General features: G+C 46.6%; 1 protein-coding gene across 1 annotated transcript in view; it reads right to left on the reverse strand.

Moving 5' to 3' along the window:
* DCAF1 (DDB1 and CUL4 associated factor 1) overlaps nt 1-12,393 on the reverse strand; it is a 204,847-nt gene that overhangs the window by 90,233 nt on the left and 102,221 nt on the right. Inside the window, exon 2 of the mRNA XM_050780665.1 lies at nt 11,411-11,523. The gene's annotated coding sequence lies outside the window, so the exon portion shown is untranslated. The remainder of the gene's footprint in view (nt 1-11,410; nt 11,524-12,393) is intronic.

Below are 12,393 nucleotides of genomic sequence, written 5' to 3' on the forward strand. Positions count from 1 at the left end.
TCTCTTTCTCTCTCTCTCCTCTCTTTTTTTCTTTTTTAAAGACGGGGTCTCCCTGCCATGTTGCCTAGGCTGGTCTTGAACTCCTGGGCTCAAGCAATATTCCTGCCTCAGCCTCCCAAAGTGCTAGGATTACAGGGATGAACCACCATGCCCAGCCTATCAAATTATTATTATTATTTTTTTTTTTTTTTTTGGAGATGGAGTCTCGCTCTGTTGCCCAGGCTGGAGTGCAGAGGTGTGAACTTGGCTCACTGCAACCTCCCCCTCCCAGGTTCCAGCGATTCTCCTACCTCAGCTTCCCGAGTAGCTGGGACTACAGGCATGTGCCACCACGCCCAGCTAATTTTTGTATTTTTAGTAGAGACAGGGCTTTACCATGTTGGCCAGGCTGGTCTTGAACTCGTGACCTCAGGCAATCCGCCCGCCTCGGCATCCCAAAATGCTGGCATTACAGGCGTAAGCCACTGCACCAGGCCTACCAAACATTTAAAGAAGAATTAACACCAATCCTTCTCAAACTTCTCCAAAACCTGACGAGGAAAGACACTTTCTAATTCATCCATGAAGCCATCATCACTGACATCAAAGCCAAATAAAGATATCACAAGAAAAGAAAGCCACAGCCGGATATCCTTTATGACCGTACACATAAAAATCCTCAACAAAATACTAGCAAACAGAATCCAACAGTGTATTAAGAAAATTAAGGCCAGGCACGTGGCTCACGCCTATAATCCCAGCACTTTGGGAGGCCAAAGCAGGTGGATCATCAGGTCAGGAGTTCAAGACCAACCTGGTCAACATGGTGAAACCGTCTCTACTAAAAATACAAAAGTTAGGACTGGCATAGTGGCTCACGTCAGCACTTTGGGAGGTCAAGGCGGGCAGAACACCTGAATTCAGGAGTTCCAGACCACCCTGGCCAACATGCTGAAACCCTATCTCTACTAAAAACACAAAAATTAGCCAGACATGGTGGCATGCGCCTGTAATCCCAGCTACTTGGAAGGCTGAGGCAGGAGAATCGCTTGAACCTAGGAGACAGAGGTTGCAGTGAGCCAAGATCGCACCACTGCACTCCAGCCTCGGTGACAGAGCAAGACTTCGTCAAAAAAAAAAAAAAAAATTATCCGGGGGTGGTGGTGCGCGCCTGTCATCCCGGCTACTCAGGAGGCTGAGGCAGAATTGCTTGAACCTGGGAGGCGGAGGTTGCAGTGAGCCAAGATCATGCCCTGCACCCCAGCCTGGGCAACATAGCGAGACTCCATCTCGGCGCGGGGGGCGGGGGGGGAAGGTAACGCTCAATAAACTAGGAACAGAAGAGACCTCTTACAACATGATAAAGGGGATTATGAACAACCCACAACTAACATTATACTCAATGATGAAAGACTGAAAGCTTTGCCCCAAAAATCAGAAACAAGACAAGAATGTCTGCCTTTGCTACTTCTATTAAAACACTGTACTGGAGTCCTCGGCCTGGCGTGGTGACTCACACCTGTAATCTCGGCACTTTGGGAGGCCGAGGCAGGCATCACTTGAGACTAGGAGTTTGAGACCAGCCTGGCCAACATGGTGAAATCTCGTTTCCAATAAAAATATAAAATTAGCAGGGCATGATGGGGCACACCTGTAATCCCAGATATTCATGAGGCCGAGGCATGAGAATTGCTTGAACTGAAGAGGCAGACATTGCAATGAGCCACAATTGTGCCACTGCAGTCCGGCCTGGGCGACAGAGTGAGACTCCATCTCAAAAAACAAAACAAAAAAACTACACTCTACTAGGGTCCTAGCCAGAGTAATTAGGCAAGAAAAAGAAATATAGGCTGGGCACGGTGGCTCATGCCTGTAATCTCACAACTTTGGAAGGCCGAAGCGGGAGGATCATGAGGTCAGGAGTTCAAGATCAGCCTGGCCAACATGGTGAAACCCCGTCTGGCCGGGCGCGGTGGCTCAAGCCTGTAATCCCAGCACTTTGGGAGGCCGAGACGGGCGGATCACGAGGTCAGGAGTTCGAGACCATCCTGGCTAACATGGTGAAACCCCGTCTCTACTAAAAAATACAAAAAACTAGCCGGGTGAGGTGGTGGGTGCCTGTAGTCCCGGCTACTCGGGAGGCTGAGGCAGGAGAATGGCGTAAAAACCCAGAAGGTGGAGCTTGCAGTGAGCTGAGATCCGGCCACTGCACTCCACCCTGGGCGACATAGCGAGACTCTGTCTCAAAAAAAAAAAAAAAAAAAAGAAACCCCGTCTATACTAAAAATACAAAAATTAGCTGGGCATGGTGGTGTGCACCTGTAATTCCCAGCTACAGGGGAGACTGAGGCAGGAGAATGGCTCGAAACCAGGAGCGGACGGAGGTTGCAGTGAGCCGAGATTGCACCACTGCAATCCAGCCCAGGTGACAGGCGAGACTCCGTCTCAAAAGAAAAAAAAAAGTCTGTATGTGTCTGTGTGTGTGTGTGTGTGTGTGTGTGTGTGTGTGTGTATGGTATCCAAGTGGAAAAGAAAGAAGTAAAATTATCTTTATTCCCAGATGACATAATCCATATATAAAAAATCCTGAAGAATCCACATAAAAATTATTAGAATAAATGAATTCGGCAAAGTTGTAGGGTACAAGAGCAACACGCAAAAATCAGTTGTACTGCTAAACAGTAGCCAAGAACAATACGAAAGTAAATAAAGAGAACAATTTCATTTACAATAGCACCAAAAATATACAAAATAGAAACAAATTTAATTTAAAAGGCACAAGGCCGGGAAGGGTGGCTCACACCTGTTAATCCCAGAACTTTAGGAGGCCAAGGTGGGTGGATTGCTTGAGCTCAGGAATTCAAGTCCAGCTGGGGCAACATGGCAAAACCTAGTCTTTACAAAAAAGGCAAAAAATTAGCCAGGCATGGTATGAAACTGTACAAGGTGTGCACCTGTACTCCCAGCTACTTGGCTGGCTGAGGTGGGAGAACCACCTGAGCCCAGAAAGTTGAGGCTGCAGTGAGCCAAGATCATACCACTGCACTCTAGCATGGAAGACACAGTGGGACCCTGTCTCGACAACAAAAAAGGCACAAACACAAGACTTATATACTGAAAACTACAAAACATTGCTGAAGTCAATTCATGATGACCTAAATTTTAAATAACCTAAATAAACAAAAAAGATATCCTGTGTTCACGGATTAGAAAGCTTAGTATCAAGATGGTAATACACTCCAACGTGGTCTACAAATTAAATGCAATCGCTATCAAAATCCCAATGACAGATCAGGCTTGGTGGCTCACGCTTGTAATCCCAGCACTTTGGGAGGCCAAGGCAGGTGGATCATGAGGTCAAGAGATTGAGACCATTCTGGGCAATATAGTGAAACCCCATCTCTAGTAAAAAATACAAAAATTAGCTGGGTGTGTTGGCAGGCACCTGTAATCCCAGCTACTCGGGAGGCTGAGGCAGGAGAATCACTTGAACCCAGGAGACAGAGGCTGCAGTGAGCCAAGATTGCGTCACTGCACTCCAGCAAAGCAACAGACTGAGACTCCGTCTCAAAAACAAAAAAAAAAGTTGGAAAAATCACACTTCTGATTTCAAAACTTGCTACAAAACTATAGTAAATGGAACAGCATGGCACTGACATAAGGATCAACGTATAGACAAACACAATAGAATTGATAATCCAGCAATAAGCACTCACATTTATGATCAATTTTCAATAAGCGTACCAAGACCATTCAATAGGAAAAAAGTATTTTCTTTTTTTTTCTTTTCTTTTTTTTTTTTCTGAGACGGAGTCTTGCTCTGTTGCCCAGGCTAGGGTGCAGTGGCAGGATCTCAGCTCACTGCAAGCTTCGCCTCCCGGGTTTACGCCATTCTCCTGCCTCAGCCTCCCGAGTAGCTGGGACTACAGGCGCCCGCCACCTCATCCGGCTACTTTTTTGTATTTTTTAGTAGAGAGGGGTTTCACCGTGTTAGCCAGGATGGTCTCAATCTCCTGACCTCGCGATCCGCCCATCTCGGCCTCCCAAAGTGCTGGGATTACAGGCTTGAGCCACCATGCCCGGCTGGAAAAAAGTATTTTCAATAAGTAGTGCTGCCCGGGCACAGTGGCTCACGCCTGTAATCCCAGCACTTTGGGAGACTGAGACAGGCAGATCACTTGAGCAGGAGTTCGAGACCAGACTGGCCAACATGGTGAAACTCCGTCTCTACTAAAATACAAAAATTAGCCGGGGGATGGTGGCGCACGTGTAACCCCAGCTACTCAGGGGGCTGAGGCAGGAGAACTGCTTGAAGCCAGGAGGCGGAGGTTGTGGTGAGCCGAGATAGAGCCACTGCCCTCCAGCCTGGGCGACAGAGCGAGACTCTGTCTCAAAAAAAAACAAACACAAAAAAAAGTACTGATGAGGCTGGGCGCGGTGGCTCACGTCTGTAATCCCAGCATCGTGGGAGGCCGAGGTGGGCAGATCAGGAGGTCAGGAAATCGAGACCATCCTGGCCAACATGGTGAAATCCCATCTCTACTAAAATACAAAAAATTAGTCAGGTGTGGTGGCACACGCCTGTAGTCCCAGCTACTGGGGGGCTGAGGGAGGGGAATCGCTTGAACCTGGGAGGCAGAGGTTGCAGTGAGCTGAGACTGTGCCACTGGACTCCAGTCTGGTGACAGAGCAAGACTCGTCTTAAAAAAAAAAAAAAAAAAAAAAAAAGTAGTCCTGAGACAACTGGATATTATCACACAAAACAGTGAAGTTGGATCTTTGCCTCACAGTATACGCAAAAATGGGCCAAGTGCTTTGGCTCATGCCTATAATCCAACACTTTAGCCAGATCACCTGAGGTTAGGAGTTTGAGACAAGCACGGCCAACAAGTTGAAACCCATCTATACTAAAAATACAAAAAATAGCCCGGCATGGTGGCGGGCACCTGTAATCCCGGCTACTCAGGAGGCTGAGACAGGAGAATCACTTGAACTCAGAGGGGACAGAGGTTGCCCACTGCGCACCAACCTGGGCAAAAGGGTGAGACTCCGTCTTAAAAAAAAAAAAACAAACCAGCCAAGAAACACATGAAAGATACTCAACATCAGTCACTAGGGAACTGCAAATCAAAACCACAATGAGCTATCACCTCTCACCTACTAAGATGACTATAGTTTAAGAAATGAGAAAATATAAGCATTGGCAAGCATGCGAAGAAACTGGAACACATATTGCTGGTAGAAATGTAAAAGAGTATAGTAGTTATAAAAAACAGTTTGGGACTCTCTCAAAAAGCTGTAGGGTTTTTTTTTTAAGTCACATGTAGAATTACTATACGACCCAGCAATTTCACCACTAGATATATATCCAAAAGAACTGAAAACAGGGCTGGGTGTGGTGGCTCACACCTGTAATCCCAGCACTTTGGGAGGCTGAGGCGAGCAGAGTACCTAAGGTCAGGAGTTTGAGACCAGCCTCACCAACATGAAAAAACTCCATCTCTACTAAAAACACAAAATTATCTGGGCATGGTGGCACATGCCTGTAATCCCAGCTACTGGGGAGGCTGAGGCAGGAGAATCACTTGAACCCAGGAGACAGAGGCTGCAGTGAGCCAAGGTCACACCACTGCACTCCAGCCTGGGCTACGAGAGCAAAACTCCATCTCAGGAAAAAAAAAAAAAAGGGAATTCAAACAAAGACTTATACATAAATGTTCAGGGTAGCATTATTCACAATAGCCAAAAAGTAGAAACAACCTAAAAAGTCCATCACCAGATGAACAGATAAACAAAATGTGGTATATTCATACAATGGAATATTCAGCCATAGAAATGAATGAAGTAGTAACATGCTATAGATGTGGAAAAACCTTGAAAACAGTAAGTGAAAGAAACCAGACCCAAAAGGGCACATATTGTATGATTCTATTAATATAAAACACTGAAGGCTGGGCGCGGTGGCTCACACCTGTAACCCCAGCACTTTTGGAGGTCAAGGTGAGTGGATCACGAGGTCTGGAGTTCGAGACCAGCCTAGTCAAGATGATGAAACCTCATCTCTACTAAAAGTACAAAAATAAGCCAGGTGTGGTGGTGTGCGCCTGTAGTGCCAGCTACTCAGGAGGCTGAGGCAGAAGCATCGCTTGAACCCGGGAGGCGGAGGTTGCAGTGAGCCAAGATCACGCTGCTGCACTCCAGCCTGGGCGACAGAAAGAGATTCCGTCTCATTAAAAAAAAAAAAAAAAAAAAAAAAAAAACCTTGAAATAGGTATACCAATATACAGAAAGCTAACTAGTAGTTGCCAAGGGCTTGAAGAAGGGGGAAAATTGGTAGTGACTGCTAAACGGGTATGAGGTTTCCTTTTAAGGTGATAAAAACATTCTAGAACTAGAAAGATAACAGTTGCACGACACTGTGAATCTACAAATGCCACTGATTTGTACACTTCAAAATGGGTAGTGGTTAATTTTATGCTATGTAAATATACCACAAATTTTTAATGAGAAAAGAATTGATCCAGAAGAGACTGCTTCTTAGATAACTTAAGCAGTTAGCTTACTAGAGCACATAAAGACATGATTTTTAAAAAAACACTACCTCTAATAAAGATGAATTCAAGGGCATTAAAACACTAAAATTTTATATTTTTTAAATTTTTTAATTTTTATTATTTTGTAGAGACAGGGTCTCGCTATGTTGCCCAGGCTGGTCTCAAGTTGCTGGGCTCAAGCAATCCTCTCCACTTGGCCTTCCAAATTACTAGGATTGTACACATGAGCCACCATGCCTGGTCTAAAACACTAAAATTTTAGAGTTCAACTTAGAAACATATACATATATACTTCTGGTATCATTTTCAGAACTTCCAACTAATCTATGCCTCAAGATAATTATAACTTTGGGAATAAGGCCAGGCGTGGTGGCTCACACCTGTAATCCCAGCACTTTGGGAGGCTGAGGTGCGGATCACAAGGTCAGGAGATCGAGATCATCCTGGCTAACATGGTGAAACCCCGTCTCTACTAAAAATACAAAAAATTAGCCGGGCATGGTGGCAAGAGCCTGTAGTCCCAGCTACTCAGGAGGCTGAGGCAGGAGAATGGCATGAACCCAGGAGGCAGAGCTTGCAGTGAGCCGAGATTGCGACACTGTACTCCAGCCCGGGTGACAGAGCGAGACTCCGTCTCCAAAAAAAAAAAAAAAAAACCTTTGGTGGGAATAACCATTTGCCCAAGGAAAATATAAACCTTAGTGAGACCTTGTCTCTATTATTTAAAAAAATAATAAAAAATAGGCCAGGCGTGGTGGTTCATGCCTGTAATCCCTGCACTTTGGGAGGTCGATGTGGGTGGATCATCTGAGGTCAGGAGTTCGAGACCAGTCTGGCCAACATGATGAAACCCCGTCTCTACTAAAAATACAAAAAATTAGCCAGACGTGGTGGCAGGCGCCTGTAATCCCAGCTACTCGGGAGGCTGAGGCAGGAGAATCGCTTGAACCCGGGAGGCAGATGTTGCAGTGAGCCAAGATCGCACCACTGCACTCCAGCCTGGGCGACAAGAGCAAAACTCCATCTCAAAAAAATATTAATAATAATAAAGAATAAAAAAATATAAAGGCAAGGCGTGGTGGCTCACACTTGTAATGCCAGCACTTTGGGAGGCTGAGGTGGGAGGATCACTTGAGCCCAGGGGTTTGAGACCAACCTGGGTAACAGTGAGACCTTGTCTCTATTATTTAAATACATAAATAAAGGAAAATATAAACTTATAATAGACTTAATAATAGCAATGTGAATTAATTTAGTATCAATGAAAACAGTCAGCAACTGGGTGTGCTGGCTCACACTTGTAATCCCAGCACTTTGGAAAACCTAGGTGGGCAGATCACCTGAGCCCAGGAGTTTGAGACCAGCCTGGGCAACACATGATGAAATCCTGCCTCTATGAAAAAAATTTAAAAATTAGTAATAGTAGTACCTACTTCAATGTTTGTTTTTTGGTTTTGATTTTTTGTTTTGTGAGACGGAATCCCGCTCTGTTGCCCAGGTTGGAGTGCAGGGGCGCGATCTCTGCTCACTGCAACCTGTAGTTCCAGCTACTCAGGGAGGCTAAAGCAAGAGAACTGCTTGAGCCTAGGAGGTGTAGACCACAGTGAGTCATGACTGCACCACTGTACTCCAGCCAGAGCAAAAGTGCGAGACCTTGTCTCAAGAAAAAAAAAAAAAAAAAGGCTGGGCACAGTGGCTCATGCCTGTAATCCCAGCTCTTTGGGAGGCCAAGGCAGGCGGATCACCTGAGGTTGGGAGTTTGAGACCAGCCTGACCAACATGAAGAAACCCCGTCTCTACTAAAAACACAAAATTAGGCCGGGCACAATGGCTCACGCCTGGTAATCCCAGCACTTTGGGAGGCCGAGGCCGGTGGATCACAAGGTCAGGAATTCGAGACCAGCCTGGCCAACATAGTGAAACTGCGTCTCTACAAAAATACAAAAAAAATTAGCCAGGCATGGTGGCACGTGCCTGTAATCCCAGCTACTCGGGAGGCTGAGGCAGGAGAATCACTTGAACCCAGGAGGCAGAGGTTGTGGGGAGCCGAGATCGCACCACTACACTCCAGCTTGGAAAACAAGAGCAAAAAGACAGTCATCTTCACCTTGTTATGCCCAAGACAGTGAGGATGCATTACTCAAGTTCTTAAGTGAGTTATTTAAGTGCTATGAAGAAATGATGGTCTGTTCAATGGTGACACGATAGTTACCAATTAGTGAATATCTAGTATGGAACAGACATTGAGTAAGTAATTTACTATACTTACATTATTCTGAATTTTCACAACCATCCTACCCTTTTTTACACATGAGGAAACAAGCTCCGAGAGGTCCCCAAGACCAGCTAGTACTAGGTAGAAAAAGTATTTCAAGGATTCAAATCTCAATTCTGCTGACATACCTGTGAAGTCTTGGTTATTTAACTTCTCCAAATCTCAATTTCCTTATCTGTAAGATGGAAACAGTTGTTGTGCGGGGTTAAATGACAATATTGTCCCCATGGTGGGATAATACAAAGCCTCAAGAAATACTTATGTAAAATTTCCTTATCCTAACAAGTGTCTGCTAGCGTAGTCCACAAAATAAATATATAGATACCACACACAAAAACAGAAAAAATATGGCATAATATTAACAATTGTTTGCCGGGCACAACGGCTCATGCCTGTAATCCTAGCACTTTGGGAGACTGAAGTGGGTGGATTACTTGAGGCCAAAGTTCAAGACCAGACTGGCCAAAATGGCAAATCCGCATCTCTACTAAAAATAAAAAAATTAGCCAGGCATGGTAGCACACACCTGTAATCCCTAGCTACTCCAGAGGCTGAGGCATGAGAATCACTTGAACCCGGGAGGCGGAGGTTGCAGTGAGCCGAGATCATGCCACTGCACTCCAGCCTGGGCAACACGGCAAGACTCTGTCTCAAAAAAAAAAAAAAAATTAAAAACTTGCCAGGCACAGTGGCTCAAGCCTGTAATCCCAACACTTTGGGAGGCCAAGTCGGGAGGATTACTTGAGGTCAGTTGGGCAACATTTCGAGACACAGTCTACACAAAAATTTAAAAATTACCCAATCATGGTAGCCTGTGCCTGCAGTCCTAGTTACTCAGGAGGCTGAGGCAGCAGGCTCCTTTGAGTCCAGGAGTTAGAGGCTGCAATGAGTTATGATCACACTCGAGACCATCCTGGCTAACACACTGAAACCCTGTCTCTACAAAAAATTAGCCGGGCGTGATGTCAGGCGTCTGTAATCTCAGCTACTCAGGAGGCTGAGGCAGGAGAATGGCGTGAACCTAGGAGGCGGAGCTTGCAGTGAGCCGAGATCGCATCACTGCACTCCAGCCTGGGCGACAGAGCGAGACTCTGTCTCAAAAAAAAAAAAAAAAAAAAAAAAAAAGGGTTATGATCACACCACTGCACTCCAGCCTAGGCTACAGAGCAAGATCCTGTATCTAAAAAAAAAACAGTCCAGGTGTAGTGGCTCGTGCCTGTAATTCCAACACTTTGGGAGGTTGACAAGGGAGGATCACTTGAGTTCCAGACCAGCCTGGGCAACACAGTAAGACTACTGTCTCTACAAAAAATAAATGAATAAAAATAAAAAATTTAAAAACTGTATAATAGGCAGAACAGTAAAACACTGTACTCAGCAACTACCCAAGAGGTACTGAGCAAAAAATGATTTCCCTACATTCCCCAAATTCTCTATTATCTCAACATCCAAAAATATATACCTACTCAAAAATGGGTAATGAATAACTGCTATATAGAAAACCCAAATGTTCACATCATTAAGAAAAATACTAAATCGATTCCTAAAGTCTACATATACACACATAAACATTAAAGGTAAACTCCAGTAAGCTGGAAAAAGAAAATGAAGGATATTACCAATTAACCTCTCATTCTGTACATTAACAATGCATTTTGAACAGGAAGATGCTACTAACATAAAAAATTAAAACGTGTAAAGACTAATTAAAAGGCTTCATCGAAAAAACAGGGTAAGGAAAAACCGAGACCAACATGACGTGGCCAAGGACAAGTCATTTCTGACTCAAAAATAACTAATACAAACACTCCAAAACTATTTCCTCAACAAATGGAAAACCAGAGCGCTGCCACTGCAGTAAGAGGAAGCCAGACAGAAAACCGTCTAGGAAGTGAAGTTGTGAAGCAAACGCTTCTGAAACCCCAGTTGAAAACTACTATAACCCCCGGAAACAGACTCCCGGGAAGTTTGGCGGGCACTCTGAGGTTTGACTCCAGGCTGCGGGACCCGCACACCTCTTTCCAACCCTTCCCTTCTTCATGGGGATGAGAGGAGTGACCAGAAAGCTCCGCCCCCGTCGCAAGGTCCAAGAGCCGGGCGGGTGCAGGGAGAGGTGGCACGAGGCCGAGAGACTGGAGAGCCCGCCCAGGTGACTGGAGCTGGAGGCGGAGACACAGTCCGTGAAGGGGCCCGCCGTATAGTACGGAAGATGGAGCCCCCCCAAGCCCGTACGGAACAGAGACTAGGAAGATTGGAAGGGAAAAGATGACAAGGGATATGACATGCGCCCCTCCCTCCAGGTAGGGGCTGACACACCCCGCCCCCCCACTCCGGGCGGAAGAGTTACTCTCGGGAAGCTTCTCGTGGGGAGTGGAGGAAGAACGTGGAGGCCCCGCCCCCGGGACAAGAATCAGGAGGAGGAAAAGTCCTGTCAGGCCCCGGGCCCAGCCTCCCGGCTGACCGGCCCGCCCCCTCCTCGCCGGCGGCCCAAGCAGGTGCCGCCCCTCCCCCAGCCCGGCGCCCACTCTGCCGCCCGGCCAGCCACGCGCCCTGCCTCCTCGCGCCCCTCCCGTAGAGTCGCCTCCCTCCATTTCCCACTCACCGTCCGAGGCGGCTCCGCCACTGCCCCCCCGCGACCCCGCCAGTGGCCACAGTTCACACACACAGCCTCAGGTCCCGCACTCACTCTTCACTCACATACACACACAGCGCGACCACGGCTCCACAGCGGCCCACATATTATGCGTCACTCGCGCGCTACGTGCACCGCGCGCGCGGGCGCGCGCGCCTAGTTGGCGCGAGGACAGTGAGCAAGGGGCGGGAGGAGAACGCCTGCACGATCCGAGGAAAATCGAAGAGCCCCGGGGACGCCTGGGAAATGAAGTTCCGCGTCTAGGGGCGGGCCCACCAGTCCCAATTGACGCATGAGCTCTTCGCCCCGCGCATTGACTTCTGGATTTGTAGTTTTTTTGGATAAATGCGAACTGCTGAGTACTCATTGGCTGCTTCGGAAAGCGGAAGTGAAAAGTGAGGGAGTCAATCCTTCCAAGACAGTACTATAATCGCCTGATGCTTTAGTGTCTTGTTCTGACCTGTGTGCGCAAAGAGCCTCTGTTTTATTCGGCTATTTGCCTCATCTTACCTAGAACATACCGTGATCTAAGAAAATATTTTCTCATAAACATATCAGAAATCACAGCACTCATTAAAACAGAAGGCACTAGTTGTTTTTTATGTGTTTGTTTTGAGACAGAGCCTCGCTCTGTTGCCCAGGCTGGAGTGCAGTGACGATCTCAGCTCACTGCGACCTCCGCCTCCCGGGCTCAAACAGTCCTCCCACCTCAGCCTCCAGCTGAGACTACAGGTGCATGCCACGACACCCAGTTAATTTTTGGTTTTGTTTTGTGTGTGTGTATTTGGTAGAGACATGGTTTCACCATATTGGCCAGTCTGGTCTCGAACTCCTGGGCTGAAGCGGTCCACCCACCGGGGCCTCCCAGCCTCTTTGTTCTCCGTCTTTTTTTTTTTTTTTTTTTTTTTTTTTTTTTTTTTTTTTGAGACAGAGCCTTGCTCTGTCACCCACGC

This window comes from Macaca thibetana, chromosome 2 (assembly GCF_024542745.1).
Source record: "Macaca thibetana thibetana isolate TM-01 chromosome 2, ASM2454274v1, whole genome shotgun sequence".
Classification (NCBI taxonomy): domain Eukaryota; kingdom Metazoa; phylum Chordata; class Mammalia; order Primates; family Cercopithecidae; genus Macaca; species Macaca thibetana.